The sequence below is a fragment of the Bufo gargarizans genome, chromosome 1, assembly GCF_014858855.1.
Source record: "Bufo gargarizans isolate SCDJY-AF-19 chromosome 1, ASM1485885v1, whole genome shotgun sequence".
Taxonomy (NCBI): domain Eukaryota; kingdom Metazoa; phylum Chordata; class Amphibia; order Anura; family Bufonidae; genus Bufo; species Bufo gargarizans.
Window position 1 is genome coordinate 177183168 of NC_058080.1, and position 15289 is coordinate 177198456.

Here is a 15289-nt window from a genome sequence, read left to right on the forward strand (position 1 = left end):
ACTTATTCTTCCTATTCTGTCTCAATACTTATTACCTCTGTCGCTTTAATTGAAGTACTACTGTTAATTGATGGGGATGTTGTTCTTCCTTTGCTGTCTAGTGAATTCTTTGCACCAAACTATTAGCAGACAGTTTTTCTTTCAGGGGAGAGAAAGCAAATTCCACAAAATGGTGTGAATGCTCCATTTATTATTATTTATTTTATGCACTTATATAGCGCTACTATATTCCACAGCACTTTACAGACATTAGCTTCCAACTGTCCCCAATGGGGCTCACAATCTAAGGTCCCTATCAGTATGTCTTTGGAGTGTGGGAGGAAACCGGAGAACCCGGAGGAAACCCACGCAAACACGGGGAGAACATACAATCTCCATGCAGATGTTGTCCTTGGTCGGATTCGAACCTAGGACCCCAGTGCTGCAAGACACCAGTGTGCTTGCCCGTATCTGTGGTATGGTCCATTTCTAGTCATAGTAATCTGTGGGAACTTTCCCAGTCATGTTGTCCTACATTTAGTAGGGTTGAACAGGAATAGAAAAGCATGTCTGCTTTCTTCCAGAAACCATTGTGCATCTGTCCACAGGTTGTGTGTGATATTGTACCTAAGCCTCTATGCGGTGATCAGCAACCCCTGGCACTGCAGACTACAACTCCCACTATGCTCTATGGCAAATAGAAGAACAGCGAGCTTGTTTGCATGGCAGAGCAGGTTGATATACGGTATTTGGGAAAAGATTCAGTGAGGCTTGTAATTGATAGATTTGTATCTTAGTTTTTTGTGACTTCAGCTCTTGTGCTAAGAGCTGTTCTCAAGGCGGTCTTAGGCTAGAAAAAGCAGAGATATAAATGTGTAAATTGCAGGTTTTACTGAATCTTTGCCCACAAAAATATGTATTGATCTGCTCAGCTCCTTCTGCTCTATAACATGGTGTTTGCAGATTGCATTTCATTTTGTGGTGATGGGTGCACGTTAGAGGAAATCTGTCAGATTGAACATGGTGTTTGAGCTGTAGGCAGGGGAAGCTGAGCAGATTGATATATAGTTTTATAGGAAAATATTCAGTATAACTTTTTATCCATTCATATCCATGCTCAATCTAGACTTTGAAGTCAAGGAGGAGGTCCTATCAGCGATTGACAGCCTTTCCTCTGACTGTGAATACACAGATGGCTGTCAATCACTGATAGGAACACCTCCTTGACCTCAAAGTCTAGAATAAGCAGAAACTTAACCCGTGGGATACCAGCGCTGTGCATGTGCAGTGCTGGAAACAGGGTCACAAATCCCAGCGCCATACAGCTACGGCGCTCTGATCGGGTGGGCACAGGAGCTGCGCCCGCCCGATCAGCTGCAGGGGTCCGGCAGTCACTGATAGCCGGACCCCTGCTGTATGCGTCGGCATAGGTGAAAACACCAATGCTTGTGCATTAACCCTTGCACTGCTGCGGTCAGCGCTGATCGCGGTATCCTGCCGGTTGTGGGGTGTCCATTGGGTCCCTGCGCTGCTGTGATGGGGACCCAATGGCTTGGATGGCAGCCCAATGCCTTCCTTAGGCTTTGTGGCTGCCATGCGTGTAAAAAAAAAAAAAAAAAAAAGCGTGTCCTTTTCCCAAAATAAAGTAAAAAAATAATATAATAAACACTGCCAAAACAGCCATTTTCTAGTCACCTTGCCTCACAAAAAGTGGAATGCCAAGTGATCAAAAAGGCAAATCTAGGGTACTTTTCCCACTAGCGTTTTTTTTCCCGGCATTGAGTTCTGTCACAGGGCTCAATACCGGAAAAGAACTGATCAGTTTTATCCTAATGCATTCTGAATGGAGATCATTCCGTTCAGTATGCATCAGTTCAGTCTCTTACATTTTTTTGGCCGGAGAAAATACTGTAGCATGCTGCAGTTTTCTCTCCGGCCAAAAATCCTGAACACTTGCCGGAATGCCAGATCTGGTATTAATTTCAATTGAAATGCATTAATGCCGGATCCGGCCCCAAGTGTTTCGGCAAAACGGATCCGTTCTCTCAGAAAATGGCAACACAAAAACAAGATAAAAATTATAGACATATTGGGTATCGCCGCGTCCGTAACCTGCTCTATAAAAATATCACGTTTTATGCCCCCTCAGGTGAATGCTGTAAAAAAAAAAATATATATAAAAAATAAAAACCTATGCCAAAACAGCCATTTCTTTCACCTTGCCCAACAAAAAGTGTAATACCAAGCGATCAAAGATTCTTATGTACCCCAATATTGTACCAATGGAAACATCACCCCATCCTGCAAATAATGAGCCCCCACATAAGACAATCACTTAAAAAATAAAAATCAATGGCGCCCATAAACCAATCCTTTAAAATCTGAGCTGCAAAAGCCATATGGTGCTCCTTCCATTCTGAATCCTGCCATGTGCCCCCACAGCAGTTTACCACCACATATGGGGTGTTGCTGTTTTCAGGAGAAAATGGGTAACAAATTATGGGGTGCTTTTTCTACGGTTACCCCTTGTGAAAATGAAAAATGTGGGGCTAAAGCAACATTTTCTTGGAAGAAATAAAAAAGTTTCATTTTCACAGCCAAGTGTTTCCAAATCCTGTAAAGCGCTTAGAGGGTCAAAGTGCTCACTACCTTCCTTAATATATTCTTTAAGGGGTGTAGTTTCCAAAACGGGGTCACTTTCTGAGGGTACGCCAGGGTCTCTTTAAATACAAAATGGTGCCTAAAAATTATTCTAGAAATCTGCCTCCAAAATCCATATGGCGCTCCTTTCCTTCTGACCACTGCCACATACCCATATAGCAGTTTACCGCCACATATGGGGTATTTGCGTAAACTGCAGAATCAGAGTAATATATATTGAGGTTTATTTTGCTGTTAATCAATTTTTTTCTTGCAACACGGCAAGGGTTAACATAAAAAAAAAATCGACCAAAAAAGTGACATTTTGAGATTTCACCTCCATTTTCCTTTAGTTCTTGTGAGTGTTTCACAAACAAAGTTTGTAACATCAGTTTTGAATAATTTTGAGGGTGAAGTTTGTAAAATTGAGTCATTTATGGGTGGTTTACATTACGTAAGCCTCTTAAAGTCACTTTAACTGAACTGGTGCTTAAAAAAAATGGTTTGGGAAATTTTGTAAATATTTGAAAAATGGCTGCTTCTAACGTCCTAAAAAAATAAAATGACATTTACAAAATTATGCCAACATAAAGCAGACATATGGGGAATGTTGTTTAATAACCATTTTATGAGGTATTACTATCTGTCTTAAAAGTGGAGAGATTAAAAAAAAAAATAATCCACAATTTTCTTTTTATTTATTTTTTTCCAAAGTTTTGGTAAATTTTGGATTATTTTATAAAATAAGGTGAAATATATCGACTTAAATTTACCACTGTCATGAAGTACAATGTGTCACAAGAAAACAATCTGAGAGTGGCTTGGATAAAAGTAAGGCTACTTTCACAGTAGCGCTAATATTTTCCCATATTGAGATCCGTAATAGGGTCTCAATACCGGAAAAATATGCTTCCATTTTGTCCCCATTCATTGTCAAAGGGGACAAAACGTAACCGAACAGAATGGAATGCTCCAAAATGCATTCCGTTCTCATACCAGAGAGTAAACTTCAGCATGCTGCGGTTTGCTTTCCATCCTGGGATGCGGAGCAAGACGGATCCGTCATGACCCACAATGCAAGTCAATGGGGACGAATCAGTTTTCTCTGACACAATAGAAAGCTGGATCTGTCCCCCATGGACTTTAAATGGAGTTCATGACTGATCCGTCTTAGCTATGTTAAAGATAATACAACTGGATCCGTTCATAACGGATGCAGACAGTTGTATTATCAGTAACTGAAGCGTTTTTGCTGAACCCTGCCGGATCCAGCAAAAACACTAGTGTGAAAGTACCCTTGAAGCATTCCAAAGCTATTACCGCATAAAGTGACACATATCAGATTTGCAAATATCGGCCTGGGATTTAAGATGAAAAGTGGCTCGGTACTGAAGCCGCCCCCAGCGCCGTTACAGGGGGGCCAAGAGGTGGAGGTCCTTCTTAAATATGGCTGAGCAGGCATCTGCTTACCCTGATGGCAGGTGCCTGCTCTGCCAGTAAATTACAGGAGGAGAGGAGGCGGGCGGCAAAGGAGGCTGTTCTAGCAGCTCCCCACTCCTCCCTTGCGCGCCCTCTGGGATGCCGGAATATGACGTCATCCCGGCCCTGGCATGCTAAACGGCGCGCTGGAGGACTGAGGGGCTGCACCACACTGGACCCCAGGGAGGTGAGTGTTTAAGTGTTTGCCTGTGTATTTATGTCAGTGCGTGAGTGTATGTCTGTCTTTGTCAGTAAATGTATGTGTGTCTGTGTGTGTATGTCAGTGAGTGTGGATGTCTGCCGGTCAGTAATGTCTGTGTGTTTGTCAGTGAGTATATGTGTGTGTGTTTGTCTGACAGTGAGTGAGTGTCTGTCTGTGAGTTTCTGTGTACGTCATTCAGTGAGTGTCTGAGTGCGTGTCTGTCTGTCAGTGTGTGTGTCTATCAGTGAGTGAGTGACATGAGGGGGCGGCAAAATGGATCTTTGCCTAGGGCGGCAAAAATCCTTGCACCGGCCCTGACCTCACTTCCCCTACTTCCCATTATGTTTTCTTCTAGGGAGCTCAGAAAGCTGATAAGGAGGTATAAATCACACTTACCCTGGGTTCACACCTGAGCGTTTTACAGCGCGTTCCTACGCGCTGTAAAACGCTCAGCAAGGAGAAACCAATGCTTCCCTATGGGAATGGTTCTCACCTGGGCGTTTTACAGCGCGTACGATCGCGCTGTAAAACGCCCGACGCTCAAAAAAGTTCTTGAGCTTCTTTGGGGCGGTTTGTCGCGCGTTCCCGTACATAGACTTTCGGGAACGCGCGACAATGGGCGTTCGCTTGTCTCTGTATGCGCGATTGTAAACGCCGGTACAATCGCGCATACAGAGCGCTCCATCGCGAACGCTTAGGTGTGAACCCAGCGTTAGAGAAAGTCAGGAGGCTCCGGTACTGTTCAGAAGCCGCGTAGAAGCAGTTCTTTGATCAGACTCACAATCTCAGCTAGCTCTGACATGCTCCCACTTCCTCTCCGCTGTCTTTGAGCCTCTGTTACCAGGTACAGATCTTGTCTGACAACAGGCAGTGGACTGCAACTTAGATGAAAGTGAGACCCATTGTGGCCAAGACTTTACAGCTTTTTTTTTTAGGTGGATGCAGGAATAATTTTTAAATGAAGCAATTGAGAGATTTGCTAGTTACACCATTCTTCTCTTTAGTACAGTGACTAAAGCGGTATCTGTGCGGTGCTTTCCAACCATTCTGGTTTTTGTCTTCTCTGTGAATTGATTCCACGCAGTACTTTAGGACAGATGCCTGTGAGATTCCAGCCCAGCTGGCTCCACATCGTGCGTGTGCACAAAGAATGTACACTAACTGGGATCTGTTATTGCTGGACCAAATCCCATATTTATGGATTTTTTTAAATAAATGGCAACTCATTGAAGAGTTTCTAATCTCATTCCAAGGATTTTACTTCCTTGTATGGAATTCTCCTCGTGGTTACTGAAGGTTATCAGTGCCCAGAACGTACAACTGGTGGCACTAAAGAATGTGTGTGCTGCTCACATATTGGTATATATAGGTATATTGTTGTTGGTGTTTTTTTTTATTGAACAAGTAAAAAAAACAAACAAACTGATAATAAAGTTAGAGGGTAAGCCATGATTGATGTAAAAAATGAAAATCAGACATCATATAGTACATGACAATACAAAACTAGAAGCAGCCCTGTACCTCACATGGGTTCAGAGATCTCCCCATTCATTGCTCCAGCTGTTCTGCTAGAATGGATTATCTTCAGCCTGGCAGCTCAATGGCGTGTCCTTTCTGCTGCAGCTCTCTCCCTATAACTGACACAGCTTCTAATAGAACCTATGGCTGGTGGGAGTTGAAGCTTGAAACTGAGCACGTTTGACCAGCTCAGTGAGACGGGCCAAAAAATAAGGAACACAACAAACAGCAGGTGGCGCTATACAGGTAAAAAAAAATTTTAGTATTCAGATCCAGGCGCTGGTTTGAAAAATTTAGAATGTGTTTCATGACACGATCCCTTTAAAGCGTAGATACGTGATGCGCAGTAGACTTTACAGTGGGAGAGGCTGACCACACTAGATCAGTTAGCAAAATCACTATGGTACATAGCTATGCTAAATAATGGAAAGGAAGCTGGAATGTGTACCATGTGAGGGGAAATAGCCAGAAGACCATCTCGTGATTGCGGTGTTCATCTGGGCAGGTAGAGTATAAGATTGGACAGTTTACCATCTACGTAAATGAGGACCTAAGGGCATAATGTGAGCAGAAAGTCTCTTGTATGACGTCAAATACCTTGTACCCCCTTTCTCAATGAACTCTGCAGCAAACATCTGAATACTCATCAGATTGAGAGCCAATTTTGTATTGTTTGTGTTGGCTATAGAAGGGATACAATGGCCTCATTTGCCTGACAATTTGCAATCACTTTTCGGAGCCAGACCATCTCCGTTATCACGTCTCTTCCTCCGCTCCTCATGCAAAGTGTATTATTCAGTAAGTGGGGTAAATTGAGGGGGTAGTGTGTCTGTGGACAGACTCCAATGGTTTTCAGTATTCCTATAGACTATTTCCATTAACATGATATGTAGGTTACATCCTGGACGAGGAGACAACCATCCTACAGCATCGATCCCCGGTATTAGTGTTTGGTAAGTGAATTTGAATAGCGAGTGTATCTGGAAGCATAAGCGATACGGGTTACCGCCCTCTCATGCTGTCCTTATAGGATACGAGCGTAATACAGTCTAGTGAATGATAAAGAGTGCATTAACTGGTTAAAAGCTGAAGGCATCTATTGGGGTAGCACCAGGAGATGCACCTATCTGCGCCTGCTGGGAGCGGGCATGGATATGTAAATGATCAGTCCTGGAGCTTCTGCAGTCTGTGTGCGGCGGCACTGACTTTGTGCTGTCATTTGCATTAACAGACCTAACGCTGCAGTATGTGCGGATTTATTCAGCTCCAGTCTCCTTGATCTCATCGGTTATTCCAGTGGTGTATGCAGTACTCTCATGTATGCCTTCTCCGAGAGGTGTTGCTAATTGCTGTTATTGTTTGGATTGGATGCACTGATGGCGCTGGGACATGTCGGGTTTTATCTCTAACAAGGAACTTCATTAATTCGCCACTGTGTGTATGGGGGGGGTGCAGTCTGAGTGGTGGCCACAACAAACTGCACCAGCATAGCTTCATTTTTACACATCTCTGTATAGATCTCAAGGAGCATGGATTCATGGTTAGAAAGGTCTGTTCTCTGAACTAATTTTCGGCCAAAATATGACTGCATATGAATGCCCAGGTCTGAAATCACGGGGTCTTCAACAGTTCTAGTGAACCAAACTAGGATCATCAGAGAACCCTACTTTGGTGTAAGTTCGCTTCACCTGGGAAGGCGGAGGAAGGATGTTGGGGACGGGCATGAGCTACTTTTAACAGCACTCAGAGGTATGCTTTACAGCAACCATAGGAACCTGTAGTCTGGAGATGACACATTGACTTCTATGGGAGAATCTAGTGAATGCAGGGACGGGGAGTAGATAAGCTGTGATTGTCATCTCTTGTTAATGGTGTGATCCTGTGTAGGGTTGCACCAGGTATTGAAATATCGATGCTTAGACATTGGCAGTGTTTCGATACTAAGCTGCACTACTGCAGGCTGGGGGGTGTCATGGAGGAGTATGGTGTGACGCGAGAGGGGACGGTTCCACCTGCTTCTGATTACTTGCTCTGCTAGCAGCCAGTCAGCAGCATATAGGAACATTAGGGTTAATGTGACTTTCATTAACCCCATTGTTGCCATTATGTGAGATGAATGATGGAGGGGGGGGCACTTATTAATGTGAGGGTTTACATAAATAGTAAGTGACCCCATCCTCACAAAATGAACAACATAGGGTTAATGTGAGGTGCATGATGAGGTTATTTACTATTAATATGAGGAACATGGAGGTCCAAATTGATAAAACAATGTGCGTCACATACATTAGTAGTGACTAACTCCATCATGTCCCTCCACGTATTCACCCCATTTTCCCCTTATGTCTATTCTGTATGGAGGTACTTGATGCAAGGTTTTATCAATTTGGACTTCCAAGATGTGCCGCACATTAACTCTGTACAGTGGTACATTTAGCCAATGGAAGAACATGTGTGTGTATATATATTTATTGATTTAGTGTCTAATATTGTGATACATTACTTGGTATCTAATCTATGGCCTCATGCACACGACCATCGTTGTGTTCCGTTCTGCAAAATGGGGTTCCGTGATCAGTTTTTGTTTCCGTGTGTCTTGCTTTATTTTTGGAGGACCACCAGACATAAAGGAAAGTAAAAAAAAGTCTAAGTCAAGTTTGCCATGCAAATGATAGGAAAAAAAACGGACGCGGACGACAATCTTGTGTGCCTCCGTGTTTTTTTAGCGGTCCCATTGACTTGAATGGGTTCGCGAACAGTTTTCCACGAAAATAATAGGACAGGTTATATTTTTTTGGACGGACTGCAACCACGGACGCAGATGACAAACTGTGCATTAGCCAAATTTTCAACAGACCCCTTGAAAGTCAATGGATCCGCAGAAAATCATGAAAAACGTAACAACTGACACGGAATAAAACAACGGTCGTGTGCATGAGGCCCAAGTCAAAGTTCAGATTCTGGTATTGTGAGAACCGTAATCCTGTGTTATCTGTATAAAGGTAATCCTGCCTGGGAGCTGACGGCTGAAAGTGATTTCTATAGGACAGGAAGTGTTGGGGTCCATTCACACGTCCGTATGAATGGGTCCGCACCTATTCCTCAATTTAACGGACCGGGTGCAGACCCATTCATTTCAGTAGGGCCGCAAATGATGCAGAAAGCGCACAGTGTGCTGTCCGCATCCGTAGTTCCGTTTCACGGCCCCATAAAAAAGATAGAACATGTCCTATTCTTGTCTGCAGCCACGGACAATAGGCATTTCTATCACAGGGCCTGCCATGTGCAGTCTGCAAAATGTGGAACGCACATGGCCAGTGTCGGTGTTTTGCGGATCCGCAATTTGCGGACCACAAAACACTTGCCGATGTGTAAATGGCCCTTAGTCTGTTGTGAACCTTAAAGGGGTATTCCAGCTTTTACATATTGATGACCTAGATAGGTTATCAGGTCCAATACCTGGCACCCGCACCGATTAGCTCATGGATGTCAAACTCATGGCCCTCCAGATGTTGCAAAACTACAACTCCCATCATTCCCTGATAGCTGTAGTATGCCCAGGCATGATGGGAGTTGTAGTTTTGCAACAGCTGGAGGGCCACGAGTTTGACATCCCTGGTTAGCTGATTGCAGCAGCACGTGAATGGAAGCTAAGGTCAAGTACTTTATCATGACCACTACACAGTGGATGGATGGAGCCTTCTACTTCCAGCTCGGACCACTGTTTAGTTTCTGGTGCTGCCGGTAGCCACACACAGCTGATTGGTTGGGTGTCAGACCGCCACCTTTCTGATATTGGCAACCTATACAGAGGATAAGTCATCAGCATCTAAGAGCTAGAATACACCCATAGTGGCCAAAGTGAAAGATTTTGGGATTTCTGTAAATATACACTGTGCCACGGGAAATTATAAAAATACATATATTATAAAAATATTTATTACGAGAATGTTTGACATTTAATGTATGTAAACAATAGGTCATTTCCTGATGATGATTCAGAGGTTTTATGCTTTCTAGTAAATCACAGTGAATGCTTGCACGGCTTCTAATTCTAGTGTAATAGCCCCATTCTGTTTGGTCATAAATGAGTAATCTTATAATTGGGTTTTTCTTCTCTGTGGACAAACTTGTTTTGGAATATGTAGGGACGGAAGCAATCCTGCCACCATATTGTCGCTTATCAGACATATATTATGCCCTGGTAAAGGCCCCTTGCAGACGAGCATGTCCGGATGCGTTCAGTGAAAACTTTGTGATTTCGCAAACAAAGCCATTCAGTTTTGTTTGCAATCGCATTCAGTTCAGTTTTTATTGCGCGTGGTGAAAAAAAAATGTTTACAAACTAGTAACTACATCTCTTAGCAACCATCCGTATAAAATGGCATCCGCACTTGCTTGCGGATGCAATGCGATTTTCACGCAGCCCCATTCATTTCTATGGGGCCAGCGTTGCATGAAAATTGCAGCATATAGAACATGCTACGATTTTTACGCAATGCAAAAGTAATACGTGAAAACCACCGCTTATGTACACAGACTAGGGGTGCACCGAAATGAAAATTCTGGTCCGAAACCGAAAATTCAGGATACCCCTTGACCGAAACCGAAACTGCCTTTTTGCCCAAATACTTTTAAAATACTTTTTTTTTTTAAATGATTTTATTAATAATTCTTTTTCATGAATTTAATAAATCATATTACCCACCCACCCCATAACAGTGCCATCCACAGACCCCCCCCCCCCCATATTGCCGCTCCAGTACAGACTAGTTATAAAATGTGTACAATTAATAGAAAATAGCGGGGAGGGACTGGGAGGAGGAGTTCACTGTGCTCCGGCCCCCAGCTCCAGTAGTTAAAAAATGTGTACAATTAATAAGGATTCTATTCATGAGGCCCCCCTCTGCAGTAGAACATTCAATATAGCCACATCCTACTCACAGGGCTGTTATCTTAATTCTGGCCGGACGAGCGGCAGCGTCACGACTGACGTCACATGCCTGCGCCGCCTCCTTCATTCAGAAAGTAGGCCGGGCACATGACGTCCGTCGTGACGCTGCCGCTCGTCTGCCCGGCCGGCCAGCATTAAGATAACAGCCCTGTGAGTAGGATGTGGCTATATTGAATGTTCTACTGCGGAGGGGGCCTCATGAATAGAATCCTTATTAATTGTACACATTTTATAACTACTGGAGCTGGGGGCCCGGAGCACAGTGAACGCACCGGCCCCCAGCTCCTCCTCCCAGTCCCTCCCCGCTATTTTCTGCCGATATGTATCAATATCGGCCGAAATGGATTAGGTGCATTTTCGGCTGATATTCTCGGCCGCCGTAATTTCGGTGCACCCCTAACACAGACCCATTTAAATTAATGGGTCAGGATTCTGTGCGGGCGCAATGCGTTTGCATCACGCATTGCACCGGTGCGAAATTGTCGCTTTTTTTTTTTTTTTGTGCAGTTACCAGTATATCCTTTTCAGGATGTAAGGACATGTATGTAGGAGCGTACAGTGTACCCTCTATTGCTCACCACCCACTTCACTATGTGTCCCATAGAAGTCTATCATAGCTGCACGTCCAGTACATCACTTGGCACCAGCTGACCCGAGACCTGTTTATAAGTAGTACAAGGTTGTAGACTAGATGCCCATTTGTAGGATTGTCACAGTAGTACCAAACCTAAGTAAAAAGATCTTGCATGTATCTTTGATTAATTTTAATTTAGTTTTATTTATTTTTTACATTTTGCTCATGTTTTTAGTAAGAAAGTGAGTTTGTAGCAGTTTTGTGTTGCCTGTTGATATAATCTACAGGAAATCAAACAAGCGTTTGGGCTGTCGGTGTTGTTTTTGAACGTCCTATTCTTGTGATAACCTCAGCATTGCTCCTCTCCCCCCATTTCCTAAGGTTTCCGGAATACACAGTGATGCCTATATGTGACGTGCATCCACAAGGAAGTTCACACTCTGTAATTTAGTTCCAATCTCACATCCATTGCATTGTAGCACCTGCTGTACATTTGGAAGTATAAGCAGTTGTAGCCCTTTATATAGAGTAGGTATGGTAATTGTTAGGTCTGTGGAGTACTTTCTTTATCTTACTGTACACATTGGGACTGGTTTACTAATAGTTTTACACTTTGCATTGTCTAAGAATATGAATCACAGTCTTAGGCTACTTTCACACTAGCGTTAATATTTTCCAGTATTGAGATCTGTCATAGGTGCTCAATATCGGGGGGGGGGGGGGGGGGGGAAAAAGGCTTCCGTTTTGTCCCCATTCATTGTCAATGGGACAAAACGTAACTGAACAGAACGGAGTGCACTAGAATGCATTCCGTTCTCATACCGGAGAGTAAACTTCAGCATGCTGCGGTTTGCTTTCCGTCCTGGGATGCGGAGCAAGACGGATCCTTCATGACCCACAATGCAAGTCAATAGGGATGGATCAGTTTTCTCTGACACAATAGAAGACTGATCCATCCCCCATTGACTTTCAATGGAGTTCATGATGGATCCATCATGAACATGTTAAAGATAATACAACCGGATCCATTCATAACGGAAGCAGACGGTTGTATTATCAGTAACGGAAGAGTTTTTGATGAACCCTGCCGATCCAGCAAAAACGCTAGTGTGAAAGTAGCCTTAAAGGAGTTGTACAGTGCAAAGATACTTATGACCTGTCCTCAGGATAGGAAATCAATATCAGATCGGTGGAAATCTGAGCCCCAGCATCCCTGACTATCTATTTGAAGTAGCTGTGCTCGTGCAAGCGTTGCTTCTGCTTCAGCATTACCTGTGCGCCATCTCCTTTGCAGTGGCGGTGCAGTGTAATTACAGCCACTTGTCCCATTCACTAGAACTTGGAGATTTCTGCTGGAATTCTATCCGTGTGTCAAAAATTCTGTCCGTCTGCCCAAAAAATTTGTGCATGCACCCAAAAAAGTCTAAGTTTATGCCTCCTATAAGTTTTGGTCCAAAAATACACCAACTAGGGATGAAACATCCGAAGTCGATTCGCGTTAAAACTTTGTTCCAATACTGAACGGGGCACTATCACTTGTAACTGAATCAGAGTTCAGGAAACGTTGTTTTATAGTACAAATTAATTTATGAAGTTATTTATGAGGCATTAACTTCGGCTCATCGGAGCCAATACATTCTAATACTGTATGGAGCTCCTGCTCTGTACATAATTGGAACAAAGTTTTATGCAAATCGAATTCTGATGTTTCATCCAAAGTCAATTTGCTCATCCCTAGCACCAACATTTTGGCACATACAGGAGCATTTAGGCCACGATTCCCTTTTCTGGAAATCCATGCCTCTTGTCGAGCAAGGCTTATAAAGTTCAAAAAAGTGTTTAAAACAGTTGGTAAATGTGATGCAAAGCATGCACACCAATTTACTGCAAAAAAAGTAAAAATTAATGGAGGGAATATTGCGCTACTCTCAATTGTTGGTGAGCAGACCGATTTAAAAGGGGAAAAATCTGGTAGACCATTAGAGGTGGTTTTGGTGTCTGTTTTTTAGGCTGCGTTCACATGTCAGACATGCCTGATCCGGCACAAATGCCTGTTGTCGGCCAGACAGAAAACGTTGCACGAACTTTTTAAAATGTCGGATGTCATAAATGAGACCTAAAGGCGTTTAAATCTGAAATTCTGACCTACTTTTCCTTCCACTTGTAAAAATTGAGAGGCTTACCAGATGTCACAAAATTTGACCAAATGAGGCACCTGGGCATCACTTTGGGACTCTTATGGCACAGAACTGCCCCCCACAATACCCATCACTCAAAAGTAAGAAGTGAGGTGCAAATCACAGACACTTTTATAACCCAGAGTGAAATAAATGGCAATGGGAAGCTGCTCAGACTGAGCTGGTATTGCAGCAAAGTCCTGTGCATCTGTCAGAGTCCCCGGCCATTCCTGCATCGGGTCCAGTGTAGAACTTCAATGTCCTTCACTCAAGGTACCACCTCCAGATAATCTACTCTGCCTCACTTCACTTTCACAAATCTGCCATGATCTAATCACAAGTGGGCAGAGAAAATAGTGCAGACTGCTGCCAGCATAAAAGATGAGAATGATTTATTATACTTCCATTTAAAGGGACGTCATGTGCATAACATACAACAGTAAAAGCGCACTGCTCTGCCCCACCACTGGTTTCATCATTCACGGCTTCTTCCTGAGATGATGGGAGTATAGTACAATAGACGTGCGATCACACTGTATCATAAGTCACTGATGCAGTCAGTTAGGGTCAGGGATGCCACGACTGGTCCAGGAGATGCGGCTGACTTATGGGCCATGTTTCCCGGACCAAGCTTAGTCGTGTGAATTAGGCCTGACGATAATCATGCCTGGGTGTGACTAAGTCAATTCAATATGGTTAGCTGGTTGATGTAGTAGATTAGGGTGTGACTACATTCTTACAGGTAGGGCCGAACAGCATTTAGTGATCACTTCTAGTGATCTTTTTCTAGTTTCACACTAGAGGTAAAATGTTCCTGCATGCTGTTCTGGCAGGAGTTAATCGTATGTGACATAGCCAAATACTGCCTTTCCCCGCCGGAGTCCATGGACTATAAGAAGAACCGGCATGGATCTGGCCTGTTTCCAGCATTAGTCCTAGGATTCGGCCGGACATAAAAGACTGCCTGCAGCGGCATTTGTCCAGCACAATCTTGATACGAACACCGACAAGAGGCAGGATCCCACCGGGTCCCACCGTAGGCAGTTTCTGGCTATGCCGGATGTGATGAACTCCGGCAGGCTGTTCCCCTACTAGAACATTTTAAGCTCTAGCGTGAAACTAGCCTAATAGTTTCTGAAACATTCAAGGCTGGAAAATATGCAAAAATAGCGGCATTTAGGAAGGCAGGAGGAAATACTTTTTCACTATACTGTATATAAATGTATGAAGTAGTCCTCTGTATTTTGTTCACCACTACAAGGAAATGGCCTGTGGACCATAGAGGTCAGTGACATTTCACAGTAGAAGGCTTGGGGCCTACCAGCCTGTGTCTGATGTAACCCCACTTCTCCCTCCACCCCACAGATGTATGCCTGACTGGCTCCATACTGGAGCTGTAGTCTTGTGCAGAATCTCTGCTGATTGCTGGAGTGGTAGAAGCTCCTTTTCACTTTCACAAGCCCCAAATCTGTGGCCACTAATAAGATCCAATTACTATACTATGTGTATATGTTCAGGGGCTGAAACAGGAGCCCCTTTAACACAGCCTGGGGATATATGAGAGTATCAGTCCCCTGTATAGAGTGTGGCAGGGGCTGCTCCTTTTACTCTATGGAGCTTACTAGAGTTTCTCTTGTTGTCATGGGAGACAGTCAGTCTCAGCCAGGAAACTGGGTGACAACCATAATCGTCAAAAAACTGATGAGAAATTGCAACTCTGTCAAATGGAGCATGTGGTGTCACTGAGCTGTCCTGTATGCACACTG

The 15289-nt window shown here is 43.7% G+C and overlaps 1 protein-coding gene across 3 annotated transcripts in view; it reads left to right on the forward strand.

Annotated features, from left to right (window-relative positions):
• Positions 1-15289, forward strand: part of FBXW7 (F-box and WD repeat domain containing 7) — a 178138-nt gene that overhangs the window by 20440 nt on the left and 142409 nt on the right. The window lies entirely within an intron of this gene.